Genomic DNA, 19122 nt, shown 5'->3' with positions numbered 1-19122 from the left:
TATGCTATGATGCTGACTCACCAGATGTGGGACCTTCCAGATTCAGTTGGGGGGCATTTAAACAACAATCAATTGAAAGTACTGGCAGATGAATCCGCTGAACTAATTCTGGGACATCTAAAGCCAGTGGGCTGCACCAGTAATGATTTAGAGGTGTCATGTTAAAGGGGGTCGATATGTATGTGATAGACTATCCCCGTGTTTTATATTTGTTATTAATTTAGAACATTTCACATACTTGTACCTTACAAACTCTTACTGATGATCAGTGTCAAGGAAGCCAAATTAACTTCACTGTGATTCAGTGTTGTATATCAATAAAATGTGAAAACTGCTAAAGCGGAGAATACTTTGTGTCTGTTCTGGGCATCCATCACCCCCACTGACCTCATTGGCACGCCCAAACAACCTCCTCAGCAAACACGTCCACCGCACCAACATCGGGAAAGTCTTTGCATGCCTTGTTGACTTCAATGCTTTTCATTCCATGTGGGACCCCAGACTGCTGCTGCGACTATTGGATAGTGGCACTGGAGGGGAGACCTCTGATGGCTTCAAAAGCATGGGCCAGGAACACCAGAGACAAGAGAAGAGCTTGAGTTTTGCTTTGCGCCCTCCCCCACCATAACCTATCATCTGTGGTGGTGGAGAAAAAGCTTTAGATTCGTTAAAAATTTCGATTTCCGGTTTTCGACTGGCCTCGACATTTTAGGGTCCCCTGATACAGAAAACATTGATGTCTCGATGATGGGTGTGTGTTTGTGTGTCAGCGTGTCACAGTTTCTTGAGAATGGTCTAGAGGTAAAACGGGTGGGCAGAAAAATACCAAACTCGAAATGCAAGACTGTTATGAGATGACGATGTGCGGATTAGTTTTTGAGCCATGAGAAAGAGGCACTCCAGTGGAACCGTCAAATACTGTAATTATACAATTAATTATGAATTCTTCTCATCAATTGCTATCGTAATGACCTACTTTCTGATCAGAAAGATCAGCATCAGAGTGCTAAATAATTACTGAAATGTTAGAGAAGAATTTGGGTAACTTGGTTCCTAGGGTGACGCTGACATCTGAATTTTTTCTATGAGGGCCATGGAGTCAGACAGGATTGCAGCCTGCGCCCCCCAATCTTTATATCACTGAGCTACCCTTAGCACTGGAGCAGACCCCTAGACCTCACAAATCAAATCTGATGTATGCTGCTGATCTCCTTCTGATCTCTCCAACAAAGCTTGGATATGCTTTAGCAATGGGGCTGAGGCGGCATACTGGCTGTGAACATGGACAAAACCAAAATGGTGGTCTTCCAGAAGAAGAGCCAAAACTCAGTATCAGAAATGCCAGTTCATCCTGAACGGTACCCCAATTGAACGAACATCCACAGATCTGGGGCAGACCATCAGTGTTTCAGGGAGCTTCCTATCTGCCATTGAAGCCCTCCGATAAAAATCATTAAGAGCTTTCTATGCCATCAAGAAGAAGCACTGTCACCTAAACCCACCAGGATCGGGGTGCAGATTTTTGATGCTGTCATCTCATCAATTCTCCTGCATGTCGGTGAGGTTCATGCCAGAAAATGCTAGAAAAGAGAGCAACACACCAGAACTTGTCACTGCAGGGGTGTCACTAGCAACCGCTGAGGGCCTGAATGGGACCACATCCCCCGTTACTTACAATATAAAAGAGAAACGTGAGATGAATATGAAGTCAGTTGCCATCACCAGTAACAGGGGAAAGAGTGTGGGCATCAGCTTCAGGGAAACTGCAGATGAAAAAAATACAAGATGCTACGTACGTCACTCAGTGGCAAAAAAAGATGCAGCCACAAAACTGGAATGCATCTACACCTTGGCACCATACCTGGTCACAATAAAAGACCCCAAGGAAAGAAAGATACTGAACCAACACAGATGGAGTTGTGACAGTCTGGCAGTAGAAAAAGTCCATTGTCATCAAACATGGAGACCCAGGTAGGAGATACAGTGTGAGTAGTGGGGCTTAGGAGAGATGAGAACATTAGAGCAGTCTAGATGAGAACAGGCAGTTCAGACCAACAAAGCTCGCCAGTTCTATAAACTTAATTCTTCTGAAATAACATCAAGTTGACTCTTGAAAATCCGTAAAGTCTTACTGTCTACCACACTACTTGGTCGCTTATTCCAAGTGTCTACTGCTCTTTGTGTAAAAAAAAACTTCCTAATGTTTGTTTGAAATTTACCTTTAACAAGTTTCCAACTGTGTCCCCGTGTTCTTGATGAACTCATTTTAAAATACAAGTCTCGATCCACTGTACTGATTCCCTTCATAATTTTAAACACTTCAGTCATGTCACATCTTAATCTTCTTTTATAAAGGCTCAGCTCTTTTAACCTTTCTTCATAATTCATTCCCTGTAGCCCTGGAATTAGCCTAGTCGCTCTTCTCTGGACCTTTTGTAGCGCTGCTATGTTCTTTTTGTAGCCTGGAGACCAAAACTGCACCCAGTACTCCAGATGAGGCCTCACCAGTGTGTTATAAAGCTTGAGCAGAACCTCCTGTGACTTGTACTCCACACATCAAGGCGCTATATAACCTGACATTCTGTTAGCCTTCTTAATGGCTTCTGAAAACTGTCGAGAAGTTGATAGCTTAGAGTCCACTATGACTCCTAAATCCTTCTCATAAGGTGTACTCTCGATTTTCCAACCGCCCATTGTGTATTCAAACCTAATATTTTTACTTCCTATGTGTAAAATTTTACATTTACTGACATTAAATCTCATCTGCCACAAATCTACCCAAGCCTGTATGCTATCCAAGTCCTTCTGTAATGATATAACGGATTCCAAATGATCTGCTAATCCACTTATCTTGGTATCATCTGCAAATTTAACCAGCTTGTTACTTATATTCCTATCTAAATCATTTATATATATTAAAAATAGCAGCGGCCCTAGCACTGACCCCTGTGGAACACCACTCTTAACATCGGCCAGTTCTGATGAGGTTCCTCGCACCATCACCCTCTGCTTCCTGTGTCTGAACCAATTCTGCACCCATCTAAAAACATCACCCTAAACTCCCACTTCTTTTAACTTGATGCCCAACCTCTCATGTGGCACCTTATCAAATGCTTTCTGAAAGTCCAGATAAATAATAACATAAGCTCCGCTTTGATCGTATCCTTTTGTTGCCTCCTCATAGAATTCCAGCATGTTAGTAAAACACGACCTCCCTCTTCTCAACCCACGCTGATTGTTCAGTTAAACTCCTGTCCTTGCCATGTGCTGCTCAATCTTACCTTTAATAATTCCTTCCATTAATTTTCCAGTAATGCACGTTTAGCTTACTGGCCTATAGCTGCTTGGATCTGCCTGGTCCCCCTTTTTATATAATAGGATAATATTTTCCAGATAGAGGATGAACAGCAGCACCCCAAATACAGGGGCAGTGAAGGACCCCAGCCTCACCACACCATGAGAAGTGAGCCCAGAGTCCACAACACTGGATGATAAAATATGAGATGAGAGGGGAGGACCAGACAGCAGGGAGAGCAGCCAGATACAGAGTGGGCAGAAGAAACAGAATGGGTGCAAATTACATGGATAGTCCATGTATGCGTTTATTTATATATATATATATATATATATATATATATATATATATATATATATATATATATATATATATACACATACACATATACATATACACACTTATTTGTAATTGATTGATATGCTAAAGTAAATCGTCTATATAGAAGGGTGTCATGGTGCTTCCTTGCAGCAAGGAGACTGAGTCTGTATGGGTTTCTACCTGGTGGTCTGCTCTTCTCCCACAGTTGAGGCCATGTCACAATAGACAACTTTGCCAGCAATTTTCTTTTTTTTTATTTTATTGATTTTATTGTAATCATTTCATACGTATAGATACATTTTTACAAAAAATAGGATTGGAAACAAATCAACCCCCACCCTTGAGAACGAGAGCATGGCCAACGGAGTAACACTTAAAGCTAGTAAAAAATAAATAAATTGATGAGTTTAATAACCGGATAAAGACAAATGGAGAAGAAACAGAAACGGGAAGAGAATCTGCTTCCTCAGTGCTTTAAAAGTTTATTCTAAAATATTATTGATTAGATCCTGCCAGGTTTTGAAAAAGTTCTGCACAGATCCTTGCCAGCAATTTTCAGTCATAGCCTTCATTACACAATTTCAGAGAGTCGGAGGTGGTCGACGGTGCGCTCACATGACTGCCAGATGTCCGGTGTGACATACCCCATCACTCACTCCAACTAGTCCACGACTTACCCCATTATATACAGCGTTGGGCTCTGTGTGATTGAGAGCTGACAACCAATGAATGATCATCCAGATGTACAATGCGATAATGTCTATGGTGAGGAATAAGCAAAATATGTGTTTTGGATCTTTTAAACAGAAGAGAAGTTCATCTTGGTGATGTCTTATGTTTTAATCCTGACATCCCCAATGACTAGAAGTCATGTAATGTAACATCAGCATATAGGTGAAACAGTGTTGTTAAACTGGCCCTAATATACAGTATGTTCATCCTCTAATGGACCGGTGCCCTGTCCAAGTGTTGTTCTTGACTTGCACACAGGTTGCGTTTCTGGATAGGCTCAACCAGCCGTGTAACCACACTCTGGAATAAATGAATTTAGTAAATGGAGCAATATACAGCATAAATGTATATAGAGATGCTTTCTTTAAATGTATTCAATTATTGTTCTCCTCTGTACTTCTCTTTATCTTTTTGTCATTGTAGCCTAGTAAAGCTGCGGTGAATCTTTGAGAGAGAGAGAGAGAGAGAGAGAGAGAAAGGGCTGGGCTGTCAGAAGGGGCGGAGCCTGAGAGGCCGAGCAGAGGGATTCTGTTTATTCGTGCGGGAGTCACAAAGCGTAAAGCTCTTGGAGAGCAGCGCTGATTAGAAGTGCTTCGTTGTTTAAATCCATAAACCTGGATATGTGACCACGGGAAGAGTAAAAAGAAAATACACCAACATATCTGAATATTTTAAACTATTTAAACAGACAATTAAAATGACGTATAGAGAAAAATTAAGATACATTTTGCATAGATTTATTCATATATAAAGAAACAGCAATGATGCTTTATATAGATTCATAAGCATCAACTAGACAAGAATATAGTATAGACGCACTGATAAGCCGTGTCCTAATTATTAGTTTAATATATTATTATTAGTTTAATACGCTACGAAAACCAGAACCAAAGTAGGGTACAAGTGATGGTTGGGGATGTTTTCTGCGCAGAGCAAGAAGGCATTCGGATTAATAACGAAACGAAATTATAAATTAGTTGTTTATCTTCCTAGAAATTGTCGGTGTAATGTTTGTTTATTTTTGTCATTGCCTCATAAATTTCAACTGCTGTGTCTGTTGTAGAAGGACAATCTGAACATTATTTTTCAAGCATTTGTGGTTAAAAATCAGTGAATTTGACTTTTTTGTACATGAGTGATATTTTTTCCGAACCCTGCTGCTTACACACGAATTGTACTGAGCCTTTTGGCCAATAATGCCGCCCCCAGCTACGCCACTGAATCGGGAAAGTCGTTATCTCTATCCGATGATACGTGATCGTGGACAGTGCATTGAGAAAGTAAACGCGTTGTCAGGCCCCTTCTGCAGCCAGGTACTCGTGACTGTTTCTGCTTACTTTTTGGTCTCTAACTTCTGCGTAACGTTTCGAGAAAGCAATCGGAGCCTGCCTCTTCGCTCTTTGAGCTTACGCACGCTCCGTTGCCACCGGTAATTCGCACGCGCAGGCGCTCGCACTCCTTTGGTTGCTCTCTCACCATCATTTAGTTTGAAGTCTGTTCGCTTCGTTGTACCGGGGTGCTTTGTCCTCGAATACGTTAGTAACGTTTGTGAAAAGGGTGTAACAATAAATAGAAAGATCACATAAAATATTCAGTTTTATCATCGCTCAGTTCTTTGCAGCCGTTTTGCAATTTGATTTAGTGCAGAGGCTAAAAGTAGTGCTGGATTAAACATTTAAGCAAAGTAAGCACATGCTTTAGGGCATCAAGGGTTAAAGGAGGCACCATAAAATTTTTTCATGGCCGAATTTATCACATAAATTATTAAATAGATTAAATTTATAACCATTTTCTAAATTTAATGAGAAATTAATAATGTCTCCCTGTACCTCCCTATGCCGTCACGGTTCATAGATGGCACCTTACACAGTGCGTTCTGCATACTGGTGCCATCTACGATGGGGAATTCCCGTTTCATGGTGATTCCCTTAAACGCCATGTTATGTCAAAATATTGTGAAAATAATTCGATTCAAAACAATGTTTTTATATTTTTAAATAATAGCTAATAGTTGATTAAAAATTATCACGAAATTGTTGTGTTTCGTGAATTATCTGTTATTTAACTTAAAATAAATTTCTAGTGCATAGAAAGCGTTATTTTCTGTTTTAAGCAAAAACAAAAAATCGTCCCAGTTTTGAAAGTGAAAATTGTACAGCCGATTACTATTGGATAAAATTGCTCTTTTTTTTTTACTAATAAAGATTAACACAATTTTCACAAAATATTCTTTAAATCTTGTACTAAGAATATGTGTAAATAGATTTGCTAAATTTACACGAAAGCCATAAATAAATTAAATAATCAAAATGTTAAATCTACGGTTTTCATGTTAAAATGAAAACCGCACATTTAAAAAAATAACCTTCAAAATCAACCCCAAACATTAAAATTTGTAAAATTTTGGATGCCATTTTCTCTTCAAGTAATGATAAAAACACAATCGGATCTTTATCGAAAAGCAGTAATTTTGGGGATAAAGTCAATTTCTACAGGTTTTGGCAGGAGATTGGATCATTTGTAGCCCTTAGAATAATGGCAGATAAAACTAATATTTGTAGCCATTTAACTTAAAAGGCTAAAAATATTAATTTTATCTGTCATGTAAAAAATGGCATGTAAAAGTCATGCAGAACTTTATAAAATAATTTTAAAAGACAATATTGAGTGTGCTTTTCCAAATGTAGACATTGTCTTTTGTATATTTTTAACATTAATAGTCACAAACTGCTCAGCTGAGCACTCATTTTCTCGGTTGAAATATATTAAAAATCCCCTCAGAACAACTACTCATCAAGGCAGGCTGGATGCCTTATCTCTATTATGTATAGAAGCAGATGTGTTACGTAAGATTGATTATGAAGATCTAATCAAAGAGTTTGCAAGGAAAAAAAGTAGGAGAAAATTATTAAGATAAAAAAATCAAACATACAAAAATAAATATTTTTTTTATGTTTTGTTTAATTTCGAATTTTCGATAATAAAATTTTATTTTCTAGTTTGTTAATTTTTTAATATTTTGAATTACTAGTGTAAGGGGGCACCAAAATTACTTAGTGCATCTAAGGGTCTTAATCCGGCCCTGGCTAAAAGACACGTCACATGCTCATTTTGCCTGGACTGGGGTCGAGGTGGTCAAGTCAAGTCAAGTTGGGGAGCATGCACTGGTACAATGTGTTGTCGCACCCACTACACGACGAAACAACTCGGGATCCCGGTTTGCAACCCCCCATGCAGACACATAGTCCAGTCCCACCTTCCAGAAATGACCCTCTATCTGCCGCAGCCAGGTGTTATGTGGGCGAACCCTTGGCCTGGTCCAGCCACTCAGGTCCCCAACAATGAGGATCTTACGATCTGGATCAACCTCAGGGAAACGCTCCACATGGCCGTAGTGCCGTAACTGACGCTCCCTCACAATGCAGGTAATGTGCCTCATTCGGGACTCCATGAGCAACACAAAGTCAAACCAACGGTACCCAATGATTTTCTGGAGAGACACAGTACCAAAGGAGTCTAGTCTTCGTCTCAGGTCTCTGGATAGTGTCCATGTCTCGCAATCATATAGCAAGACAGGAAGCACCAGGACTCTAAAGACTTGGACCTTCATCCTTTTGCATAGATATTGAGAGCGCAACACACCCCTTTCCAAAAATTCCATTTCGAGATTTTGATGAACCTCAACATTTTAGGAAAATGGAGCAAGACCATGTGCTTAGGGTCATTGTTTTGCTGAAAGATGAACTGTTGTCCAAGTCTGAGGTCAAGAGCTCTCTGGAGCAGGTTTTCATCCAGGATGTCTCTGTACATTGCTGCAGTCATCTTTCCCTTTATCCTGACTAGTCTCAAAGTTCCTGCCACTGTGACGTGATGCCTGACATTCACACCAAAGAGTTCAATCTTTGTCTCATCAGACCGTCTGGCCACTCTACCATACAGGCCTGATGGGTGGATTGCTGCAGAGATGGTTGTCCTTCTGGAAGGTTCTCCTCTCTCCACAGAGGTCCTCTGGAGCTCTGACAGAGTGACCATCAGGTTCTTGGTCACCTCCCTGACTAAGGCCCTTCTCCCTCAGTCGCTCAATTTAGATGGCCGGCCAGCTCTAGGAAGAGTCCTGGGGCCTCATGTATAAACAGTGCGTACGCACAGAAATGTTGCGTAAGAACTTTTCCACGTTCAAATCGCGATGTATAAAACCTACACTTGGCGTAAAGCCACGCACTTTTCCACGGTACCTCATGCCTTGTCGTACGCAAGTTCTCCGCTCGGTTTTGCAGACTGGTGGCACCCAGCGTCAAAGCAGTGCTACTATTCCTGTGTGGTTACTTCTTATTTTCCTGACGCGGCTTTATAAATACACTGAAACTAACCGCATATTGTTTATTATTGTAACGCATCTGATTGTAATTAACTTGTAACAATATAATGGTAGAGGGAACAGCCATAGTATTCCAAATACCATAACTGCTTTAGCGTTGTTACTCTCACTGCACCTTCTTCTTCTTTCAGCTCCTCCCGTTAGGAGTTGCCACAGCGGATCATCTTTTTCCATATTACTCTCACTGCACGACTGAGTATTTATATCACTGTATCTGAGTGTGAATCACAGCAGCAGCTGATCGGAAAGAGAATTATCGGTATACGGCATTAAGCACACGCTGTCTCAGCCACTGCAAAACGTTTTAAAGCCTTTCCTGTACAGACCTCGCGGTTCAGAAACAGTTTAATCCCAAGAACTTTAAATGCACTCAATCAATTGCACCTTGTAGAACGGTTTGTACTTATAAGTACAATCACCCCACTGTAAACTTGAACTATAGTTATAATATCGCACAACCTGAGCCACTTTATAAAGCGCGTATTTAAATATGATGACGATATCATTTTAAGGTGAAATGCAGCAAAATATGTTTATTAAATTATACACATAAAACTTTAACTTCATTTAAATAATCTATATTCTTCACTGGGAGTGTCGTGAAGGATAGAATAATTAAACATGTACTATGAAGATATTTCAATGCTCTTTAAACGTTTTGAAGAATCGGCGCTAAGATTACAGATGGCTTAACGTCTATTACAGAGCTGATTGTGTGGCGATCGGTTACTTGGGGAAAGAAAAGCAAGGACTGCAGGGGCGGCTACGCCAATATATATCTATACTAATAAAAGGCAAAGCCCTCACTCACTCACTCACTGACTCATCACTAATTCTCCAACTTCCCGTGGGGGTGGAAGGATGAAATTTGGCAGGTTCATTCCTTACAGCTTCCTTACAAAAGTTGGGCAGGTTTTATATCGAAATTCTACGCGTAATGGTCATAACTGGAAGCAGTTTTTCTCCATTTACTGTAATGGAGATGAGCTTCAACGCCGTGGGGGCGGAGTTTCATGTGACATCATCACGCCTCCCACGTAATCACGCAGTACATAGAAAACCAGGAAGACCTCAAAAAGCGCTGAAGAAAACATGCATTATATAATTGAGAAGGCAGCTAAACAATAAGAAGCGAAGCGAAAGTGACATATACAACCATATTCATGAGTTCTGCTACTGAAACAAAGCACGATGTAAACCTACACTTTAAATTAAGTTCATAGACAGGCTGCCGCTGGCGCTTGTAATTTAGTGCCTGCCCATATAAGGCCATCCGTCAGCGGCAATCCAATAGCAAACTCCACTAAATATTCACGGGTGAAGGACTGTGCTTATGGAGAGGAAGATGAGATGGTCAGGGTGGTGTTTGACACAAACTCAGCGAAACTGCGAGAGAAAGTTTTAAGTGCCAGGACTAAGGTAACATTAAATACAGCCATGGACATAGCACGAGATGGCACCAGCACAGCTGGGAACCTTCGATGCATGTACACCGAGTGGCTCACGGAACTGACGCAGTGCACAGATAAAAGCAACAGTTCCAAAGAGGCTGAACAAAACCGAATTACACAATTGAAAAGGCAGCAAAAATATGAAGCGCCTGATAAGCATATTCATAAATCCAGCTACTGCGGAAACAAAGCACACGTGGAAAAAGTCAATGTCCCGCTAAAGGAAGACAGTGTAAAAACCCGTGCATGCAGTGTGTCAGGTCTCAGATAAAGAAGAAGACGAGCTGTTTATTGATGCAGTAAGAAACGAATCGATGAATGAAACCTGTCATCTTTACAACGATTGACAAACACGGAATGTAACTTGAACACAACACATCCTACAAATACGAACCTGATTGAAAGAAATAATGATAATCAAATCCTTGATGACAGCAACACTCAGTAACACTCACAAAACAAATACTGTATATTGACAGTCATGTTACGCTATTTTTAAAATGTTCCCTTTTTTTTCTAGCTTTTTAACACACTACTTCTCGCTGCGATACGGGTATATATATATATATATGTATATATATATCCGATCTACATACTGAATAATGGATACTTTATTCGCCATCAATGATTGTTTTGGTAAAGCCATACTCAGTGTATTCATTAGATGAACGGTAAAAAGTAAGAGCGAGGGAGGATGACTTATTGAGGCATGCAGGCTGTAGTGCGCCAACTCTATCTGAATTGCGCGATCACATTTGAAAAATATATCTTTTCAAGTTCTATTTAGTCCATATGTGTCAAACTCAAGGGTCGGGCCACATCCGCCCGGCGTAATTATATCCGCCCGAGATCATTTTATATACTGTATTATTGTTATTAATGGCCCGGTATATGAAGCGCTGGTAACACAATAAACTACAGATCCCATAATGCAGCGCTTCAGCTGCCTTGCGAACACTTACGCGTTAATCAAGTCTACCTTATGATGCTGCAAGTTATTGCGAAGCTAGCTCACACGATGCTGAAGAGAAAAGTTGATTCTGAAAATAGAGCCTTTAAAACCGATGGGAGGCTGAGTATATGTTTACTGAACCCGTGTGTCTCATTTGTGGAGCTAATGTGGCTGTAATTACAGAATTTAATCTAAGACGGCACTATGAGACAAAACATCAGGGTAACCTGAATGCAATGCAGAAGATACAGAAAGCAGAATAATTAAATAAGAATCTGACACTTCAGCGGACGCTTTAACCCGTGCACAATCACAAAGTGATTTCAAGTGAAGCTGCTTTTATGGGAGACACAAATGCACCAGTGCACTTGCCCCACTTTCCCTGTTGCCAAGTAATGTTAAACCAAGTCGTCACTACGGTGTTCCCAAACACGCACTTTGCTGATAAACTGAGCGCACTGAGTTTGCACGGCGCTTTGGTGACTTTGAAGAACAAAAAGTCCGTCTACATGCGGCTCGAACCTTGTGCATGTTTGGTAGCACATATCTGTGTGAGAAGCTCTTCTCAGTGATAAAGACTAACAAAACAGCACACAGGAGTCGCCTCACTGATGAGCACCTGCAATCCATCCTGAGAATCTCCACAACACAGAACCTCACACCAAACAGAAACGAACCTGTGGCCAAAAAAAGATGCCAGGCGTCCAGCTCTAAAATGACATATGAGCAAAGACAACTGAATGATTTGATTTGTTATTGCTGAAAGGAACACATTTTATTTATATTTCCAGGTTTTGTTATGCAGCATGTTCATATTTGAATTTGTATAATTTTGACAGGATATATTTTTATGGAGAGCAAAATCTTTTGGGATATTTAAAATCTAAGTTTATTTTTTATATAAAATTACATAAGAGTAAAGAAATTTGAATGTTTGTTCTTTTAACGTTTACTTTATTTCTAACTTGTATAATTTAGACAGGATAAATTTTTATGGAGAGCAAAATATTATAAGTTGTTTAAGGTTTGAGTTGATTTATTCACAAATAATATTCCTGTCTGTTTTACCATTCCTACCAAAGATATTTCTGTCGACTAAATAAAAATTCCTTCTATTTAAAATTTAAATAGAACTTGAACAAATACGATAGTTCATAATATCCACGCAGACTTGCACGTAAGAGCGGAGTCATCCGTTTTAACAAACAGCGTATTGCACTGATACTGAAATAGCTGTGTGTGTATATATGTAGATATGTATGTATATGTATATATATGTTTATATATGTGTGTGTGTATGTATATATATATATATATATGTATGTATATATGTATAGATATGTGTATATATATGTTTATGTGTGTGTAATATATATATATATATATATATATATATATATATATATATATATATATATATATATATATATATGACAACAACACTCATCACTCACAACAGTGACAAAACAATTACATTGACAATCATGTTACGTTATTTTCAAAATGTTTCCTTTTCTTTTTCATTGCTTCTTTAACACACTACTTCTCCGCTATGGCAGCTGGTATTCTGCTAGTTGAATATAAAACAGAAAGAGAAAATAACAACACAGCTAAAAACGCAGCGACAAATTTCGGCAAAAGTTAAATGCTTGTGTCATGAGCACGAGGCGGCTATGCAGTGTCCGCAACGGACGTGGCCATCCACCATGCATAAGTTACCATATTGACATTGGACTTTCTCTATTGGACATAGAGCCGCCCATGAGTACTGCTGAAATAAATAATTTCATCGAAGGTCGCACACAATCACTGTGCCGTGAAACCCATGTTTAATATCGTGCTTTAACTATCATCATAAAAATGACATCACGTATACATCTCAGTATTTTAGTTATTCAGAGAGCTGTAATATCACGAATGTAATGGACTCTGTGTCCAGTTGGTGGAAGAGAGCCGGTTTAAGAAGCAAGTAGTGATTCACACACATAGATCACATACGAGTAGAAGATCAAATACAAAACAAAGCATTTAACGTGCTACTTTAATTACGATGTGATTTGAGAAACTAGTAAATTAAACGATTTTAAGATGAAGTTTATGATGTTCTACTTTAATGACAAAATAAACTACGTGATTAAAGTGGAAATGTCGAGATTGAAGTTGACATTTCGTGCTTTTTCCCCACCGTGTGCCTTTTTTCTCTGTACCCTAATAAGCTTTCATATGACACTCAGACAGTGGGCTTATAACTCGGCTTTTCATGGCGGCTTTGATATGCGACTTCTTTTTTATTTCCGGCACTGTGCGATTTTGTGGATGTGAGCTTTCAAGTTTCTCCAACACGCTATGTCACTCGATCAACTTCCTTTTGTTGATTATACCACGGCTTATTTGAACAAATAGGATGTTTTTCCTTTGCCTCCACTTGGTATTCGCTGAAATTCTTATATTTTTCCCCGTGCTTTTCCCAATTGTCTTTTCACAGAAGGCTGAGCTTAAGGGCGATTTAAATTGATTTGCATATTCAAAGAGGCGTAATTCTGGGAGGAGTTGGGGCGTTATATAAAGCGTGCACGAGCGTTAGTTTTCACGCTGATCGGGATTTATGTAGCGGAAGAACGTGGACGTTGGAGTATTCCAACAAGACAATGACCCAAAACACAGTTCGAAATCTACAAAGGCATTCGTGCAGAGGGAGAAGTACAATGTTCTGGAATGGCCAGACACTCATCAAAGGCTATAGGAAGCGTCTAGAGGCTGTTATATTTGCAAAAGGAGGCCCAACTAAGTATTTGATGCAATATCTCTGTCGGGGTGTCCAAATTTATGCACCTGTCTAATTTTGTTACGATGCACATTTTCTGTTACTCCAATAAAGTTAATGTCACTGCTGAAATACTACTGTTTCCATAAGGCATGTCATATATTAAAAGGAAGTTGTTACTTTAAAAGCTCGGCCAATGATAAACAAAAATGTAAAGAATTTCCCAAACTTTTTCATATGACTGTATTTTCAGTCTTCCATTCCTCCTATTTTGAAACAGCATTAAGAGGAATATTTTAAAAAGCAGGATCAAAATGACACAACTGGCACTTGTCCTGGGCTGCTGCTCCCCACCTTGTACCCAGTGCTGCCAGGACAGGCTTAAGCCCACCCAACTTATTACCCAAAGAAACACTGCATTAGATTAAGTGAGAATGATAGATTCTTTATGTTACAAATGTAATGCAAAATGACATATCATTGAAACATATATTAACAAACTGCAAAGGAATCTTAACACAGCTAAGATAGTTTAACATGTAACCAGTTGTGAACAGGACACTGTGGAAGGAGACAAAGATCTTCTTCACTAATACTTCAAAACTCTCATCAAAAACTAACTAATGGAATAACAAACAGCATTAACTAACTAAAGAGTACTTTAGGTATCACCTCTCATATGTTGTGTTCCTTTCCAGTCGCTATGGCCCAAGTCATCAGCGCCTCTTCACTCTCCATTATTCTTTATGCCTTGTGGTTCCAATGTCTCTTCAGCACATCCATCCATCCATCATCCAACCTGCTATATCCTAACTACAGGGTCACGGGGGTCTGCTGGAGCCAAGCCCAGCCAACACAGGGCACAAGGCAGGACGCCAGCCCACCGCAGGGCTCTCTGACATACACACACCCCAAGTACACACCTGGGACAATTTAGAATCGCCAATGCACCTAACCTGCATGTCTTTGGCCTGTAGGAGGAAACTGGAGTACCAGGAGGAAACCCACGCAGACACAGGGAGAACATCCGAACTCCATGCAGGGTGGACCCAGGAATCGAACCTGGGTCTCCTAAATGTGAGGCAGCAGCACTACCCATTGCGCCACCATGCCACCCTTTTCAGCACAAACAGGTTTATTTTATTTTTTTTATATGGTCCCAATGCAGCAGAGAGTTTGTGAGTCTTTGTGGCATCGTTCTGTGTATAAACCCTCAGCCATGTTGTATCCAGATGCATGAGAGTTCAGCCATTTGTGTGCAGGCCACTGATCAATTTTCAGTTCTCCTCTCTTCATCTGTAGAATGCTGCAACAGGAGGTCAGCCATTTTGTTCTTTTAGCATATTTCGTTTAATTCATTCAAGATGCCATTCAGCCTCTCATTAATGCAGAGACTTTGTCCAAGCCTTACGATGGAGGTTTATTTGGACACACTTTTTTTCCCCACACTGGAATACTTGGTGTGGCATCTCAAGAATTCAAGAAGAAAGTCTTCAGTTCACAGTTCTATCAAGGACCAAGACCACCTTCAGCCCCCGAGATGTCTATTCCAAGAAGTACTGCCTTTGCACACTAAATGCAGTCATTTAATTGTTTCACATCCTGACAATGCAAATCATTTGTGATTAATTGACAAGAATTGCCAGAAAATTTTCTGTCACAGCATTACGCGTGTTCTTTTTTTTTCTCCCAAACACTCACTTATCTTTATGTATTTGTTACTTTCCGTTTGGTCTACAGTTCTGACTGCACATTTGCCATCAAACCCGATTTCTTTTTCTAGTGGATAATAATGACCATTAGACAGAGTTTGCTGTGAAACGTATCAAACCCAAAATGTAAGTCAAGACGTCCTGTGAGGTCAGTTCGGAGTGCTGAAGTTAAATCAGTGACTCTCAAATCAAACTCTTGTCCGGAAAAACAGCAGTGTACTGAACTAACATGGCTTCCCTTTCATTTGAACCTCTCTGTTTGCATCATGACAGACTTAAACCTCACTCATTACTACTGACACTTTACTGAGCTTCTTTAATTATCGAAAATTTGCTGTGAGGGCTTAGCATAATACCTCTAAGTAGCCCTAGGGATATCTCAAACCAGCAACCTTCTGATTGATGGCACAGATCTCTAGCCTCAGGCCACCATTCCGCAGTTTGTATGGACTGACAGAAATTGGTTCGGATGGACTTGGAAGTTTTATATATATATATATATACGTACAATGGTGTGAAAAACTATTTGCCCCCTTCCTGATTTCTTATTCTTTTGCATGTTTGTCACACAAAATGTTTCTGATCATCAAACATATTTAGCCAAATTTAGCCAAATTACCCAATTTAGTCAAATATAACACATGTAAACACTAAATGCAGTTTTTAAATGATGGTTTTTATTATTTAGGGAGAAAAAAAATCCAAACCTACATGGCCCTGTGTGAAAAAGTAATTGCCCCCTTGTTAAAAAATAACCTAACTGTGGTGTATCACACCTGAGTTCAATTTCCATAGCCACCCCCAGGCCTGATTACTGCCACACCTGTTTCAATCAAGAAATCACTTGAATAGGAGCTGCCTGCCACAGAGAAGTAGACCAAAAGCACCTCAAAAGCTAGACATCATGCCAAGATCCAAAGAAATTCAGGAACAAATGAGAACAGAGGTAATTGAGATCTATCAGTCTGGTAAAGGTTATAAAGCCATTTCTAAAGCTTTGGGACTCCAGCGAACCACAGTGAGAGCCATTATCCACAAATGGCAAAAACATGGAACAGTGGTGAACCTTCCCAGGAGTGGCCGGCCAACCAAAATTACCCTAAGAGCGCAGAGATGATTCATCCGAGAGGTCACAAAAGACCCCAGGACAACGTCTAAAGAACTGCAGGCCTCACTTGCCTCAATTAAGGTTAGTGTTCACGACTCCACCATAAGAAAGAGACTGGGCAAAAATGGCCTGCATGGCAGATTTTCAAGACGCAAACCACTGTTAAGCAAAAAGAACATTAGGGCTCGTCTCAATTTTGCTAAGAAACATCTCAATGATTGCCAAGACTTTTGGGAAAATACCTTGTGGACTGATGAGACAAAAGTTGAACTTTTGGAAGGCAAATGTCCCGTTACATCTGGCGTAAAAGGAACACAGCATTTCAGAAAAAGAACATCATACCAACAGTAAAATATGGTGGTGGTAGTGTGATGGTCTGGGGTTGTTTTGCTGCTTCAGGACCTGGAAGGCTTGCTGTGATAGATGGAACCATGAATTCTACTGTCTACCAAAAAATCCCGAAGTAGAATGTCCGTCCATCTGTTCGTCAACTCAAGCTGAGGCGATCTTGGGTGCTGCAACAGGACAATGACCCAAAACACACCAGCAAATCCACCTCTGAATGGCTGAAGAAAAACAAAATGAAGACTTTGGAGTGGCCTAGTCAAAGTCCTGACCTGAATCCAATTGAAATGCTATGGCATGACCTTAAAAAGGCGGTTCATGCTAGAAAACCCTCAAATAAAGCTGAATTACAACAATTCTGCAAAGATGAGTGGGCAAAATTCCTCCAGAGCGCTGTAAAAGACTCATTGCAAGTTATCGCAAACGCTTGATTGCAGTTATTGCTGCTAAGGGTGGCCCAATCAGTTAGTAGGTTCAGGGGGCAATTACTTTTTCACACAGGGCCATGTAGGTTTGGATTTTTTTTTCTCCCTAAGTAATTAAAAACCATCATTTAAAAACTGCTTTTTGTGTTTACTTGTGTTATATTTGACTAATGGTTAAATGTGTTTGATGATCAGAAACATTTTGTGTGACAAACATGCAAAAGAATAAGAAATCAGGAAGGGGGCAAATAGTTTTTCACACCACTGTATGTACGTATGTATGTATATTTTATATTATATATATATATATATATATACACACACACACATACACACACTGTAGAAGTAATTTTTTTGTGGTTAGTACTGTTTTCACATGTTCTCTCTGCATTCCTTTCTCAACAATGCCTTGGTATGCTTACTTTCAGGACAGGAGTGAACTTCATTGTAGAGTTGTGAACTAACTTTTGCACTACTACCGTTATTCTTTTACATATGCAGACAAGGTTTAGCATAGCACTTGCGTTGTCCCTAAAAGTGTTTCCTTCTGTGGTTCATATGAAATGATGGTAATTGGGAGGGAGTCCAGGTGGGACTGCACTTTTAATTTCTTTGAGCAAGACCGGTTCATCCCAGCACCACTGCCACAACATTAGTTGTTTTATTCCACATCTGGCTCAACTCAGATTGAATTTCTGGATACTTGGTTATGTTTTTTTCTTTTCAATTTGGAATATTCACTTGGGACTGAGACTTTGACGATCCTTGCTTTGTTGCTGTTTTTCTTTAATGACTAAATCTAGTTTCCTGTCAGTTGCTATTGGTATGCCTCAAGTATCTACCTCCTCCTCATTTTCTATTATATAGTCTGTAGTGTGGTCACAGCACATCTGTGGTACTGGCAAGTTTTATATTTTGCATATTTTCCAGTGATGCCATCTGGCAATTTTGTTATGTCTCTGTGTGTATAAGCCAGATGACCAACTGATTCCATTTCCATTTCGTAGAATCAGCACCAGAACGAGTTGCATTGCGTCTTTGTGGACCTGGAAAAAGCATATGACAGGGTGCCTCGAGAGGAGCTGTGGTATTGTATGAAGAAGTCGGGAATGGCAGAGAAGTACGTAAGAGTTGTACAGGATATGTACGAGGGAAGTGTGACAGTGGTGAGGTGTTTGGTAGGAGCGACGGATGCATTCAAGGTGGAGGTGGGATTACATCAGGGATCAGCTCTGAGTCCTTTCTTATTTGCAATGGTGATGGACAAGTTGACAGACGAGATTAGACAGGAGTCCCCTTAGACTATGATGTTTGCTGATGACATTGTGATCTGTAGCGAAAGTAGGGAGCAGGTTGAGGAGACCCTGGAGAGGTGGAGATATGCTCTAGAGAGGAGAGGAATGAAGATCAGTATGAACAAGACAGTATACATATGTGTGAATGAGATGGAGGGGTCAGTAGAATGGTGAGGATGCAGGGAGTATAGCTGGCAAAAGTGGATGAGTTTAAATACTTGGGATCAACAGTACAGAGTAACAGGGATTGTGAAAGAGAGGTGGAGAAGAGAGTGCTGGCAGGGTGGAATGAGTGGAGAAGAGTGTCAGGAGTGATTTGTGACAGACGGGTATCAGCAAGAGTG

At 40.0% G+C, this 19122-nt stretch overlaps 1 protein-coding gene across 1 annotated transcript in view; it reads left to right on the top strand.

Annotated features, from left to right (window-relative positions):
• LOC120534684 (zinc finger protein 208-like) overlaps nucleotides 1–19122 on the top strand; it is a 139471-nt gene that overhangs the window by 75078 nt on the left and 45271 nt on the right. The window lies entirely within an intron of this gene.

The sequence above is a fragment of the Polypterus senegalus genome, chromosome 8 (genome assembly GCF_016835505.1).
Source record: "Polypterus senegalus isolate Bchr_013 chromosome 8, ASM1683550v1, whole genome shotgun sequence".
Classification (NCBI taxonomy): Eukaryota; Metazoa; Chordata; class Cladistia; order Polypteriformes; family Polypteridae; genus Polypterus; species Polypterus senegalus.
This window is presented reverse-complemented; position numbering and strand designations above follow the sequence as displayed.